Raw genomic sequence first — 16,175 nt, 5'->3', positions numbered from 1 at the left:
AGAGAACAACGATGGCGACGTTTTGAGGGTAAAATGATGGCTTTAACACTGTGGACACAGCAGCAGTTGAAAGAGAAGTGCTTAAGATGAATCTTGGTACAGTGGCAGGCAGAGCTCGTTAAGCAGGCAGGTGTGAGCCTGGTTGCTATAGTGACCGCACCCAATGGCTCCATACACACGTACACAGACATGCGCCTCACTTTTGCTCCTTAAAATGAACAGAAAAGTCAGGCGGAAACAAATCGCTCCCAAATGAAAAGTAAAAGTCGTATTGACGAAATTCTTTCACCGTGAGCGACAGCAATGTCTAGTCTACCTAATTCTCAGTTTTCATGCCTGTGGAGCTTATTATATGGACGTGGTGACAGTGGAAAGACACCATGCTCTTCTGATTTTCAAACGAACCTTCTGAGCCATTTTAACATTAGAGTCTATGGAAGAGTTGGAGGGAGGAGGCTGTGCATTGGTGACATTTATGAAAGAACCATAACACCTAGTACAATAGTAAACACATTGGATGAAAGAGGACAGCCATGGCTACGTTTTGAGGGTAAAATCATACCTGTAGAGCAAACGCTGCGGACACAGCAGCAGTTTTAAAAAAGATTTTAAGATTATTTTTTTTGCTCCTCTCACTCTAGCAGTTGAGCTGCCTCACTCTAGCCCCAACATTCCGTCCCATACACACCCATTATAAACTCTGAAACGGGTGAAAAAACATCATGAAACTTAAACTGGAACTGAAGAAAAAGTATAATACATATTGAAAAGATAAATGCAAGTTGAATAGTTGAATGTCTTGTCTTCGTTTTAAAGTTTGAATGGTGGCTCTATGTCAATGTATGTGGAAGTAGTAAGAGTTTAAAAATGAGTAAGTTGAATGAGGATTTGAAGGGTCTCCCCATTGAAATACATTATAAATTTTTGTTGAATAAAGTTGAATAAAATTAAAAATATAAATGTTAAAAATATGAAAAATGGAAGCAGTGTTGTCCAAAAGAATAGGAATCTAACGGTGTTGGAATGGTTTTTCTAAGTTGAACGGTTTTGAAGGAGTAGGATTACAAAAAACGTACGGAATACAGAATAAAATATAATAATAATAATAACTAGAAAAATTTGCATTTCCTGCGAAAATGCAGTGTGGATGCTTAAAGCTGAAGCTGTATGCAAAAAGTAGCTGAAAAAGCTGAAAAGTTGCAGAAATTGTAAAAACTTTGCAGAAGCAAAGGAACTTTGCTAAAATGGAATAACTTAGCAGAACTGCAATATCTTAGAGGAAACATAATACTTGGCAGAAATACAATAGCATAGCAGAATTTAGCAGAAATATTGTAACTTACCAGAAACATGATAACTTCTCAAAAATACAAGAATTTAGGAGAAATAGTATAAGATAACAGAAAGAATATATTTAGCCAAAAATACTTAAACATTACAGAAACACTATGATTTAGAAAAATAGTACAACAGAGCAGAAATATTGTGATTTACCAGAGACACTGTGATGAACTATGAATATTGTAATTTTAAATTGAGACTATGTTTTAGCACAAATATTATAATTTGGCAGAAATACTATAATTTAGCAGAAATACTATATTAAGCACAAATCCTATAAAAAGCAGAAATGGTATGATTAAGCACAAATACTACATTTAGTAGAAATACTTTGTTTTAGCACAAATCCCATAAAAAGCAGAAATACTGTACTATGATTTAGTAGAAAAACTATAATTAATCAGAAATACTAAATTTAGCAGAAATACTATATTAAGCACAAATACTATGAAAAGCAGAAATAGTATGATTAAGCATAAATACTACATTTAGCAGAAATACTATATTAAGCACAAATCCTATAAAAGCAGAAATAGTATATTAAGCACAAATCCTATAAAAGCAGAAATAGTATATTAAGCACAAATCTTATAAAATAGCAGAAATAGTGTGATTTAGCACAATAGTAATAAGTTAAACAGAAAAATTGGAAAAGCAAAATGGACAGCTGAAAAAATGCTGAACATGCTGAGGTTCCCTCAAATATACTTGTTAAATGACAAAAATCAGCAAAAAAATTTATGACTGCCACACAATTACAAATATGTACACATGAGGAAACACACATGCACAGAGAGACACACACACAAGATCCAATTCAGTCAACCAGTCTAAATATATTGAATTTGAATCTTACAATGGGATCATCCCATTAAAAGGCTTTCTCTCTCTCTCTCTCTCTCTCTCTGTCACACACACACACACACACACACACACACACACACACACACACACACACACACACACACACAGGGAGAGAGAAGTAAGTTTCTAGGTCAGCCTGGGAGCTGGTGAATTTGAATCCACCAATCAGAGAGGCTGTGCACTTTTCCCCACCAAAACAGGTGCATCTGTTTACACACGCAGCAGCACAGAGACACAGGATTTTTGCAGTCTATTTCTCATAGTGACGACTCCCCTCAAACAAATGACCGTAATTTCCTAACCGTAGGGGCTAGAACGGTCATTCTTACACCGTTTTGTTCAGAAGAGATGGGGGAATCTTCAAGTGTTGACAATTTAATATTAAAATATGAATTTTTAGAGATATATGACATGGATGACTTGTTGACTTAGAAGCCACGAATTCCCCAATATGCAAATTTGAATGCCTGAGACCACATATGTGATTGGCTGGCTGGGAAGCCGTGCAGGCCCTGATTTGTGGATTTGAATTCCTCAGCCCTCAGATATGATTGGCTGGCTTAGAAGCCACGAAGGCCCCAATATGCAAATTTGAATGCCTCAGGACACTTATTTGATTGGCTGGGAAACTGTGCAGGCCCTGATTTGAAAATTTGAATGTCTCAGTCCTCACAGAGGATTGGCTGCCTGGGGACCTGGCAGAAATATATAGAAATACTATTATTAAGCATAAATACTACATTTAGTAGAAATACTATGTTTTAGCACAAATACTATAAAAAGAAGAAATACTATAATTTAGCAGAAATACTATATTAAGCACAAATCCTATAAAAAGCAGAAATACTATAATTTAGAACAAATAGTATAAAAAGCAGAAATACTATAATTTAGCAGAAATACTATGTTAGGCACAAATCCTATAAAAAGCAGAAATACTATAATTTAGCAGAAATACTATGTTAGGCACAAATCCTATAAAAAGCAGAAATACTATAATTTAGCAGAAATACTATATTAGGCATAAATCCTATGAAAAGCAGAAATAGTATGATTTAGCAGAAATACTGTATTTAGCACAAGTACCGAAAAGTACCAGAAATACTATGATTTAGCAGAATAGTAATAACTTATTGAAACACAAATGCACAGAGGGACACACAAACACAGGCTCTAATCCAGTCAACCAGTCTAACTATGTTCAATTTAAATCCTACAATGACATGCTGTCAAATAAGGGCAGGGTCCTCTCTCTCCCACTAAACACACACACACACACACACACACACACACACACACACACACACACACACACACACACACAGGGAGAGAGGACTAAGTTTCTAGGTCAGCCTGGGAGCTGCTGAATTTGAATCCACCAATCAGAGAGGCTGTTTACGTTTTCCCGCCAAAACAGGTGCATCTTTTTACACACGCAGCACAGAGACATAGACCTGCTTCTTTCAGTTTATTTCACATAGTGAGGATTCCCCTCAAACAAATGACCATAATTTCCTAACCATAGGGGCTAGAGCGGTCATTCTTACACCGTTTTGTTCAGAAGAGATGGGGGAATCTTCAAGTGTTGACAATTTATCATTAAAATATGAATTATTAGAGATATATGACATGGATGACTTGTTGTCTTAGAAGCCACGAATTCCCCAATATGCAAATTTGAATACCTGGAGCCCACATACATGATTGGCTGGCTGGGAAGCTGTGCAGGCCCTGATTTGTGGATTTGAATTCCTCAGCCCTCAGATATGATTGGCTGGCTTAGAAGCCATGAAGGCCCCAATATGCAAATTTGAATGCCTCAGGACACATATATGATTGGCTGGGAAGCCGTGCAGGCCCTGATTTGAAAATTTGAATTTCTCAGTCCTCACAGAGAATTGGCTGCCTGGGGACCTGGCAGAAATATATAGAAATACTATGATTAAGCATAAATACTACATTTAGTACAAATACTATGTTTTAGCACAAATACTATAAAAAGCAGAAATACTATAATTTAGCAGAAATACTATATTAAGCACAAATCCTATAAAAAGCAGAAATAGGATGATTAAGCATAAACACTACATTTAGTAGAAATATTATGTTTGAGCAAAAATCCTATAAAAAGCAGAAATACTATATTAGGCACAAATCCCATAAAAAGCAGAAATAGTATGATTAAGCATAAATACTACATTTAGTAGAAATACTATGTTTTAGCACAAATAGTATAAAAAGCAGAAATACTGTAATTTAGCAGAAATACTATATTAGGCACAAATCTTATAAAATAGCAGAAATAGTATGATTTAGCACAATAGTAATAAGTTAAACAGAAAAATTGGAAAAGCAAAATGGACAGCTGAAAAAATGCTGAACATGCTGAGGGTCCCTCAAATATACTTGTTAAATGAAAAAATCAGCAAAAAAATGCACAGGGAGAGAGAAGTAAGTTTCTAGGTCAGCCTGGGAGCTGCTGAATTTGAATCCACCAATCAGAGAGCCTGTGTACTTTTTCCCGCCAAAACAGGTGCATCTTTTTACACACGCAGCAGAGAGAGGCACAGGATTATTGCAGCCTATTTCTCATAGTGAGGACTCCCCTCAAACAAATGACCATAATTCCCAAACCGTAGGGGCTAGAGCGGTCATTCTTACACCGTTTTGTTCAGAAGAGATGGGGGAATCTTCCAGTGTTTACAATTTATCATTAAAATATGAATTATTAAAGATATTTGACTTCTAATGCACCATAACTGAGTAGAGCGAAGCAAAAACTGCCTTGACTTGCCCTCAAACAACGCTTTGTAACTCGAAATCTATTTGGAGTATCGATATCATTCTTTCACCGTAAGAGACAGCAGGCTTTGGTGAACAGTCATGGAAATTTTCAGGTCTCTGTGGAAATCCAAAAAAAAATTATGACGAGAGAAAAAAGTGGTTCATTTCCAGAGTTTTAAATCTGAAGAAATCTGAGCGAAGGACGAATTTCCTACCCTCAAACAAGTCCAACTCATTTCAGAACGGTAATAGGTGAGAAAGAAATTCTTGAATTGTGAGCGTCAGGGGTGTCTGAAGATATTCGGGGACAAGCCTCATGTCTTAAAGTCGCTTCGTTAAGGAGATATGACGATTCGAATATGCCTCTCATTACAGAAATCCAGCGATGATTTTGAACAAGCTCTCCATTGACTTTATATGGAGAGTTTTGAGACCTTGTGTTGGTCTGAGGAGATTTGCAAAAATTCTATAAATCCCACAACAATGATAGTGACATTTTCTGAAAGCCAGCAAAAATACCTACGTTTTGATGTATAATTTGTGGAAGTTGAGTGAAAATTGAGCAAGTAGCAAGAAGTTGTTCGGACATGAAGTGAAAATTGCAAAACCTTCAGTGGCACACTGGAAGCCAAGAGCATAGCAACCATAACAACGCATGTATTTTGTGAAAAATCACAATTTTGCAACTCAAAACTTTAAGAGGCATAAAAGTAAAACAGTAAAACATTTGAAAAAGCTGAATCATACCTGAATAGCCCAATAATTTGTGAACATTTTAAAGTTTGAATGGTTGTTCTAGGTGAAAATATGAGGAAGTAGTTAAGTTTCAAAAACAAGCAAATTTTAGCAGAATTGCAGAAGTTTCCCATTCATTTCAATGGGACAAATTAAAGGAAAAAAGCTTAATATTTTAAAAAGTATAATAGTTAAAAATAGCAAAAATCGTAGCGTACATTAGCAGAAATAGCAGAATAGTTTAAAATTTGAACGGTGAAAATCGGCTGAAAATTGTGGAAGTAGTTAAGTGCCAAAAAGTGTACGGAAGCAACTAGAATAATAACTAGAAAAATTTGCATTTCCTGCGAAAATGCAGTGTGGATGCATAAAGCTGAAGCTGTATGCAAAAAGTAGCTGAAAAAGCTGAAAAGTTGCAGAAATTGTAAAAACTTTGCAGAAGCAAAAGAAGTTTGCTAAAATGGAATAACTTAGCAGAACTGCAATATCTTAGAGGAAACATAATACTTGGCAGAAATACAATAGCATAGCAGAATTTAGCAGAAATATTGTAACTTACCAGAAACATGATAACTTCTCAAAAATACAAGAATTTAGGAGAAATAGTATAAGATAACAGAAAGAATATATTTAGCCAAAAATACTTAAACATTACAGAAACACTATGATTTAGAAAAATAGTACAACAGAGCAGAAATATTGTGATTTACCAGAGACACTGTGATGAACTATGAATATTGTAATTTTAAATTGAGACTATGTTTTAGCACAAATATTATAATTTGGCAGAAATACTATAATTTAGCAGAAATACTATATTAAGCACAAATCCTATAAAAAGCAGAAATGGTATGATTAAGCACAAATACTACATTTAGTAGAAATACTTTGTTTTAGCACAAATCCCATAAAAAGCAGAAATACTGTACTATGATTTAGTAGAAAAACTATAATTAATCAGAAATACTAAATTTAGCAGAAATACTATATTAAGCACAAATACTATGAAAAGGAGAAATAGTATGATTAAGCATAAATACTACATTTAGCAGAAATACTATATTAAGCACAAATCCTATAAAAGCAGAAATAGTATATTAAGCACAAATATTATAAAATAGCAGAAATGCTATGATTTAGCACAATAGTAATAAGTTAAACAGAAAAATTGGAAAAGCAAAATGGACAGCTGAAAAAATGCTGAACATGCTGAGGGTCCCTCAAATATACTTGTTAAATGACAAAAATCTGCAAAACAATTTATTACAGCCACACAATCACAAATATGTACACATGAGGAAACACACATGCACAGAGAGACCCACACACAAGATCCAATTCAGTCAACCAGTCTAAATATATTGAATTTAAATCTTAGAATGAGATCATCCCATTAAAAGCCTTTCTCTCTCTCTCTCTCTCTCTCTCTCTCTCTCTCTCTCTCTCTCTCTCTCTGTCACACACACACACACACACACACACACACACACACACACACACACACACACACAGGGAGAGAGAAGTAAGTTTCTAGGTCAGCCTGGGAGCTGGTGAATTTGAATCCACCAATCAGAGAGGCTGTGCACTTTTCCCCACCAAAACAGGTGCATCTGTTTACACACGCAGCAGCACAGAGACACAGGATCATTGCAGTCTATTTCTCATAATGATGACTCCCCTCAAACAAATGACCATAATTTCCTAACCGTAGGAGCTAGAACGGTCATTCTTACACCGTTTTGTTCAGAAGAGATGGGGGAATCTTCAAGTGTTGACAATTTATCATTAAAATATGAATTTTTAGAGATATATGACACGGATGACTTATTGACTTAGAAGCCACGAATTCCCCAATATGCAAATTTGAATGCCTGGAGCCCACATACATGATTGGCTGGCTGGGAAGCTGTGCAGGCCCTGATTTGTGGATTTGAATTCCTCAGCCCTCAGATATGATTGGCTGGCTTAGAAGCCATGAAGTCCCCAATATGCAAATTTGAATGCCTCAGGACACATATATGATTGGCTGGGAAACCGTGCAGGACCTGATTTGAAAATTTGAATGTCTCAGTCCTCACAGAGGATTGGCTGCCTGGAGACCTGGCAGAAATATATAGAAATACTATGATTAAGCATAAATACTACATTTAGTAGAAATACTATGTTTTAGCACAAATACTATAAAAAGCAGAAATACTATAATTTAGCAGAAATACTATATTAAGCACAAATCCTATAAAAAGCAGAAATACTATATTAAGCACAAATTCTATAAAAAGCAGAAATACTATATTAAGCACAAATCCTATAAAAAGCAGAAATACTATATTAAGCACAAATCCTATTAAAAGCAGAAATACTATATTAAGCACAAATCTTATGAAATAGCAGAAACAGTATGATTTAGCACAATAGTAATAAGTTAAACAGAAAAATTGGAAAAGCAAAATGGACAGCTGAAAAAATGCTGAACATGCTGAGGGTCCCTCAAATATACTTGTTAAATGAAAAAATCAGCAAAAAAATGCACAGGGAGAGAGAAGTAAGTTTCTAGGTCAGCCTGGGAGCTGCTGAATTTGAATCCACCAATCAGAGAGCCTGTGTACTTTTTCCCGCCAAAACAGGTGCATCTTTTTACACACGCAGCAGAGAGAGGCACAGGATTATTGCAGCCTATTTCTCATAGTGAGGACTCCCCTCAAACAAATGACCATAATTTCCAAACTGTAGGGGCTAGAGCGGTCATTCTTACACCGTTTTGTTCAGAAGAGATGGGGGAATCTTCCAGTGTTAACAATTTATCATTAAAATGTGAATTTTTAGAGATATACGACATGGATGACTTGTTGACTTAGAAGCCACGAATTCCCCCAATATGCAAATTTGAATGCCTGAGGCCACATATATGATTGGCTGCCTGGGAAGCCGTGCAGGCCCTGATTTGTGGATTTGAATTCCTCAGCCCTCAGATATGATTGGCTGGCTTAGAAGCCATGAAGGCCCCAATATGCAAATTTGAATGCCTCAGGACACATATATGATTGGCTGGGAAACCGTGCAGGCCCTGATTTGAAAATTTGAATGTCTAAGTCCTCACAGAGGATTGGCTGCCTGGGGACATGGCAGAAATATATAGAAATACTATGATTAAGCATAAATACTACATTTAGTAGAAATACTATGTTTTATCACAAATACTATAAAAAGCAGAAATACTATAATTTAGCAGAAATACTATATTATTAAGCACAAATCCTATAAAAAGCAGAAATACTATATTAGGCACAAATCCTATAAAAAGCAGAAATAGTATGATTAAGCATAAATACTACATTTAGTAGAAATACTATGTTTTAGCACAAATAGTATAAAAAGCAGAAATATTATAATTTAGCACAAATAGTATAAAAAGCAGAAATATTATAATTTAGCACAAATAGTATAAAAAGCAGAAATATTATAATTTAGCACAAATAGTATAAAAAGCAGAAATACTACATTTAGTAGAAATACTATGTTTTAGCACAAATAGTATAAAAAGCAGAAATATTATAATTTAGCACAAATAGTATAAAAAGCAGAAATATTATAATTTAGCACAAATAGTATAAAAAGCAGAAATATTATAATTTAGCACAAATAGTATAAAAAGCAGAAATACTACATTTAGTAGAAATACTATGTTTTAGCACAAATAGTATAATAAAGCAGAAACACTATAAATTAGCAGAAATACTGTATTTAGCACAAGTACCGAAAAGTACCAGAAATACTATGATTTAGCAGAATAGCAATAACTTACAAAATTACAAATATGGAGGCATATTGAAACAGAAATGCAGAGAGGGACACACAAACACAGGCTCTAATCCAGTCAATCAGTCTAACTATATTCAATTTAAATCCTACAATGACATGCTGCCAAATAAGGGCAGGGTCCTCTCTCTCCCACTAAACACACACACACACACACACACACACACACACACACACACACACACACACACACACACACACACACAGACAGACACAGAGGGAGAGAGCTGCCGAATTTAAATCCACCAATCAGAGTGGCTGTTTACGTTTTCCCGCCAAAAAAGGTGCATCTTTTTACACACGCAGCAGAGAGAGGCACAGGATTATTGCAGTCTATTTCTCATAGTGACGACTCCCCTCAAACAAATGACCATAATTTCCTAACCGTAGGGGCTAGAACGGTCATTCTTACACCGTTTTGTTCAGAAGACATGGGGGAATCTTCCAGTGTTTACAATTTATCATTAAAATATGAATTATTAAAGATATTTGACTTCTAATGCACCATAACTGAGTAGAGCGAAGCAAAAACTGCCTTGACTTGCCCTCAAACAACTCTTTGTGACTTGAAATCTATTTGGAGTATCGATATCATTCTTTCACCGTAAGAGACAGCAGGCTTTGGTGAACAATCATGGAAATTTTCAGGTCTCTGTGGAAATCCAACAAAAAGTTATGACGAGAGAAAAAAGTGGTTCATTTCCAGAGTTTTAAATCTGAAGAAATCTGAGCGAAGGACGAATTTCCTACCCTCAAACAAGTCCAACTCATTTCAGAACGGTAATAGGTGAGAAAGAAATTCTTGAATTGTGAGCGTCAGGGGTGTCTGAAGATATTCGGGGACAAGCCTCATGTCTTAAAGTCGCTTTGTTAAGGAGATATGACGATTCGAATATGCCTCTCATTACAGAAATCCAGCGATGATTTTGAACAAGCTCTCCATTGACTTTATATGGAGAGTTTTGAGACCTTGTGTTGGTCTGAGGAGATTTGCAAAAATTCTATAAATCCCACAACAATGATAGTGACATTTTCTGAAAGCCAGCAAAAATACCTACGTTTTGATGTATAATTTGTGGAAGTTGAGTGAAAATTGAGCAAGTAGCAAGAAGTTGTTCGGACATGAAGTGAAAATTGCAAAACCTTCAGTGACACACTGGAAGCCAAGAGCATAGCAACCATAACAACGCATGTATTTTGTGAAAAATCACAATTTTGCAACTCAAAACTTTAAGAGGCATAAAAGTAAAACAGTAAAACATTTGAAAAAGCTGAATCATACCTGAATAGCCCAATAATTTGTGAACATTTTAAAGTTTGAATGGTTGTTCTAGGTGAAAATATGAGGAAGTAGTTAAGTTTCAAAAACAAGCAAATTTTAGCAGAATTGCAGAAGTTTCCCATTCATTTCAATGGGACAAATTAAAGGAAAAAAGCTTAATATTTTAAAAAGTATAATAGTTAAAAATAGCAAAAATCGTAGCGTAAATTAGCAGAAATAGCAGAATAGTTTAAAATTTGAACGGTGAAAATCGGCTGAAAATTGTGGAAGTAGTTAAGTGCCAAAAAGTGTACGGAAGCAACTAGAATAATAATAAAGAATAAAGAGAAACAGGAACTCAATAGTGTGGATGCTTAAAGCATCCACACAACTAGAAAAATTTGCATTTCCTGCGAAAATGCAGTGTGGATGCTTAAAGCTGAAGCTGTATGCAAAAAGTAGCTGAAAAAGCTGAAAAGTTGCAGAAATTGTAAAAACTTTGCAGAAGCAAAAGAAGTTTGCTAAAATGGAATAACTTAGCAGAACTGCAATATCTTAGAGGAAACATAATACTTGGCAGAAATACAATAGCATAGCAGAATTTAGCAGAAATATTGTAACTTACCAGAAACATGATAACTTCTCAAAAATACAAGAATTTAGGAGAAATAGTATAAGATAACAGAAAGAATATATTTAGCCAAAAATACTTAAACATTACAGAAACACTATGATTTAGAAAAGTACAACAGAGCAGAAATATTGTGATTTACCAGAGACACTGTGATGAACTATGAATATTGTAATTTTAAATTAAGACTATGTTTTAGCACAAATATTATAATTTGGCAGAAATACTATAATTTAGCAGAAATACTATATTAAGCACAAATCCTATGAAAAGCAGAAATAGTATGATTAAGCATAAATACTACATTTAGCAGAAATACTATGTTTTAGCACAAATACTATAAAAAGAAGAAAAACTATAATTTAGCAGAAATACTATATTAAGCACAAATCCTATAAAAAGCAGAAATACTATAATTTAGAACAAATAGTATAAAAAGCAGAAATACTATAATTTAGCAGAAATACTATGTTAGGCACAAATCCTATAAAAAGCAGAAATACTATAATTTAGCAGAAATACTATGTTAGGCACAAATCCTATAAAAAGCAGAAATACTATAATTTAGCAGAAATACTATATTAGGCATAAATCCTATGAAAAGCAGAAATATTATGATTTAGCAGAAATACTGTATTTAGCACAAGTACCGAAAAGTACCAGAAATACTATGATTTAGCAGAATAGTAATAACTTATTGAAACACAAATGCACAGAGGGACACACAAACACAGGCTCTAATCCAGTCAACCAGTCTAACTATGTTCAATTTAAATCCTACAATGACATGCTGCCAAATAAGGGCAGGGTCCTCTCTCTCCCACTAAACACACACACACACACACACACACACACACACACACACACACACACACACAGGGAGAGAGGACTAAGTTTCTAGGTCAGCCTGGGAGCTGCTGAATTTGAATCCACCAATCAGAGAGGCTGTTTACGTTTTCCCGCCAAAACAGGTGCATCTTTTTACACACGCAGCACAGAGACATAGACCTGCTTCTTTCAGTTTATTTCACATAGTGAGGATTCCCCTCAAACAAATGACCATAATTTCCTAACCATAGGGGCTAGAGCGGTCATTCTTACACCGTTTTGTTCAGAAGAGATGGGGGAATCTTCAAGTGTTGACAATTTATCATTAAAATATGAATTTTTAGAGATATATGACATGGATGACTTGTTGACTTAGAAGCCACGAATTCCCCAATATGCAAATTTGAATACCTGGAGCCCACATACATGATTGGCTGGCTGGGAAGCTGTGCAGGCCCTGATTTGTGGATTTGAATTCCTCAGCCCTCAGATATGATTGGCTGGCTTAGAAGCCATGAAGGCCCCAATATGCAAATTTGAATGCCTCAGGACACATATATGATTGGCTGGGAAACCGTGCAGGCCCTGATTTGAAAATTTGAATGTCTAAGTCCTCACAGAGGATTGGCTGCCTGGGGACCTGGCAGAAATATATAGAAATATATAGAAATACTATGATTAAGCATAAATACTACATTTAGTAGAAATACTATGTTTTAGCACAAATACTATAAAAAGCAGAAATACTATAATTTAGCAGAAATACTATATTAAGCACAAATCCTATAAAAAGCAGAAATACTATATTAGGTACAAATCCTATAAAAAGCAGAAATACTATATTAGGCACAAATCCTATAAAAAGCAGAAATACTATATTAGGCACAAATAGTATAAAAAGCAGAAATACTATAATTTAGCAGAAATACTATGTTTGGCACAAATCCTATAAAAATAATAAATACTATAATTTAGCAGAAATACTATATTAGGCACAAATCTTATGAAAAGCAGAAATAGTATCATTTAGCAGAATAGTAATAACTTACAAAATTACAAATATGGAGGCATATTGAAACACAAATGCACAGATGGACACACAAACACAGGTTCTAATCCAGTCAACCAGTCTAACTATATTCAATTTAAATCCTACAATGACATGCTGCCAAATAAGGGCAGGGTCCTCTCTCTCCCACTAAACACACACACACACACACACACACACACACACACACACACACACACACACCACACACACACACACACACACACACACACAGACAGACACAGAGGGAGAGAGCTGCCGAATTTAAATCCACCAATCAGAGTGGCTGTTTACGTTTTCCCGCCAAAACAGGTGCATCTTTTTACACACGCAGGACAGAGAGGCACAGGATTATTGCAGCCTATTTCTCATAGTGAGGACTCCCCTCAAACAAATGACCATAATTTCCTAACCGTAGGGGCTAGAGCGGTCATTCTTACACCGTTTTGTTCAGAAGAGATGGGGGAATCTTCCAGTGTTAACAATTTATCATTAAAATATGAATTATTAAAGATATTAGACTTCTAATGCACCATAACTGAGCAGAGCGAAGCAAAAACTGCCTTGACTTGCCCTCAAACAACGCTTTGTAACTCGAAATCTATTTGGAGTATCGATATCATTCTTTCACCGTAAGAGACAGCAGGCTTTGGTGAACAGTCATGGAAATTTTCAGGTCTCTGTGGAAATCCAAAAAAAAGTTATGACGAGAGAAAAAAGTGGTTCATTTCCAGAGTTTTAAATCTGAAGAAATCTGAGCGAAGGACGAATTTCCTACCCTCAAACAAGTCCAACTCATTTCAGAACGGTAATAGGTGAGAAAGAAATTCTTGAATTGTGAGCGTCAGGGGTGTCTGAAGATATTCGGGGACAAGCCTCATGTCTTAAAGTCGCTTCGTTAAGGAGATATGACGATTCGAATATGCCTCTCATTACAGAAATCCAGCGATGATTTTGAACAAGCTCTCCATTGACTTTATATGGAGAGTTTTGAGACCTTGTGTTGGTCTGAGGAGATTTGCAAAAATTCTATAAATCCCACAACAATGATAGTGACATTTTCTGAAAGCCAGCAAAAATACCTACGTTTTGATGTATAATTTGTGGAAGTTGAGTGAAAATTGAGCAAGTAGCAAGAAGTTGTTCGGCCATGAAGTGAAAATTGCAAAACCTTCAGTGGCACACTGGAAGCCAAGAGCATAGCAACCATAACAACGCATGTATTTTGTGAAAAATCACAATTTTGCAACTCAAAACTTTAAGAGGCATAAAAGTAAAACAGTAAAACATTTGAAAAAGCTGAATCATACCTGAATAGCCCAATAATTTGTGAACATTTTAAAGTTTGAATGGTTGTTCTAGGTGAAAATATGAGGAAGTAGTTAAGTTTCAAAAACAAGCAAATTTTAGCAGAATTGCAGAAGTTTCCCATTCATTTCAATGGGACAAATTAAAGGAAAAAAGCTTAATATTTTAAAAAGTATAATAGTTAAAAATAGCAAAAATCGTAGCGTAAATTACCAGAAATAGCAGAATAGTTTAAAATTTGAACGGTGAAAATCGGCTGAAAATTGTGGAAGTAGTTAAGTGCCAAAAAGTGTACGGAAGCAACTAGAATAATAACTAGAAAAATTTGCATTTCCTGCGAAAATGCAGTGTGGATGCTTAAAGCTGAAGCTGTATGCAAAAACTAGCTGAAAAAGCTGAAAAGTTGCAGAAATTGTAAAAACTTTGCAGAAGCAAAAGAAGTTTGCTAAAATGGAATAACTTAGCAGAACTGCAATATCTTAGAGGAAACATAATACTTGGCAGAAATACAATAGCATAGCAGAATTTAGCAGAAATATTGTAACTTACCAGAAACATGATAACTTCTCAAAAATACAAGAATTTAGGAGAAATAGTATAAGATAACAGAAAGAATATATTTAGCCAAAAATACTTAAACATTACAGAAACACTATGATTTAGAAAAATAGTACAACAGAGCAGAAATATTGTGATTTACCAGAGACACTGTGATGAACTATGAATATTGTAATTTTAAATTGAGACTATGTTTTAGCACAAATATTATAATTTGGCAGAAATACTATAATTTAGCAGAAATACTATATTAAGCACAAATCCTATAAAAAGCAGAAATGGTATGATTAAGCACAAATACTACATTTAGTAGAAATACTTTGTTTTAGCACAAATCCCATAAAAAGCAGAAATACTGTACTATGATTTAGTAGAAAAACTATAATTAATCAGAAATACTAAATTTAGCAGAAATACTATATTAAGCACAAATACTATGAAAAGCAGAAATAGTATGATTAAGCATAAATACTACATTTAGCAGAAATACTATATTAAGCACAAATCTTATAAAAAGCAGAAATACTATATTAAGCACAAATCCTATAAAAGCAGAAATAGTATATTAAGCACAAATCTTATAAAATAGCAGAAATAGTGTGATTTAGCACAATAGTAATAAGTTAAACAGAAAAATTGGAAAAGCAAAATGGACAGCTGAAAAAATGCTGAACATGCTGAGGTTGCCTCAAATATACTTGTTAAATGACAAAAATCAGCAAAAAAATTTATGACTGCCACACAATTACAAATATGTACACATGAGGAAACACACATGCACAGAGAGACACACACACAAGATCCAATTCAGTCAACCAGTCTAAATATATTGAATTTGAATCTTACAATGGGATCATCCCATTAAAAGGCTTTCTCTCTCTCTCTCTCTCTGTCACACACACACACAAACACACACACACACACACACACACACACACACACACACACACACACACACACACACAGGGAGAGAGAAGTAAGTTTCTAGGTCAGCCTGGGAG

The sequence above is a fragment of the Copadichromis virginalis genome, linkage group LG19 (genome assembly GCF_057382275.1).
Source record: "Copadichromis virginalis isolate Kocher_CV1m ecotype Utaka linkage group LG19, C_Virginalis_male_GT1.1, whole genome shotgun sequence".
NCBI classification, from domain to species: Eukaryota; Metazoa; Chordata; class Actinopteri; order Cichliformes; family Cichlidae; genus Copadichromis; species Copadichromis virginalis.
This window is presented reverse-complemented; position numbering follows the sequence as displayed.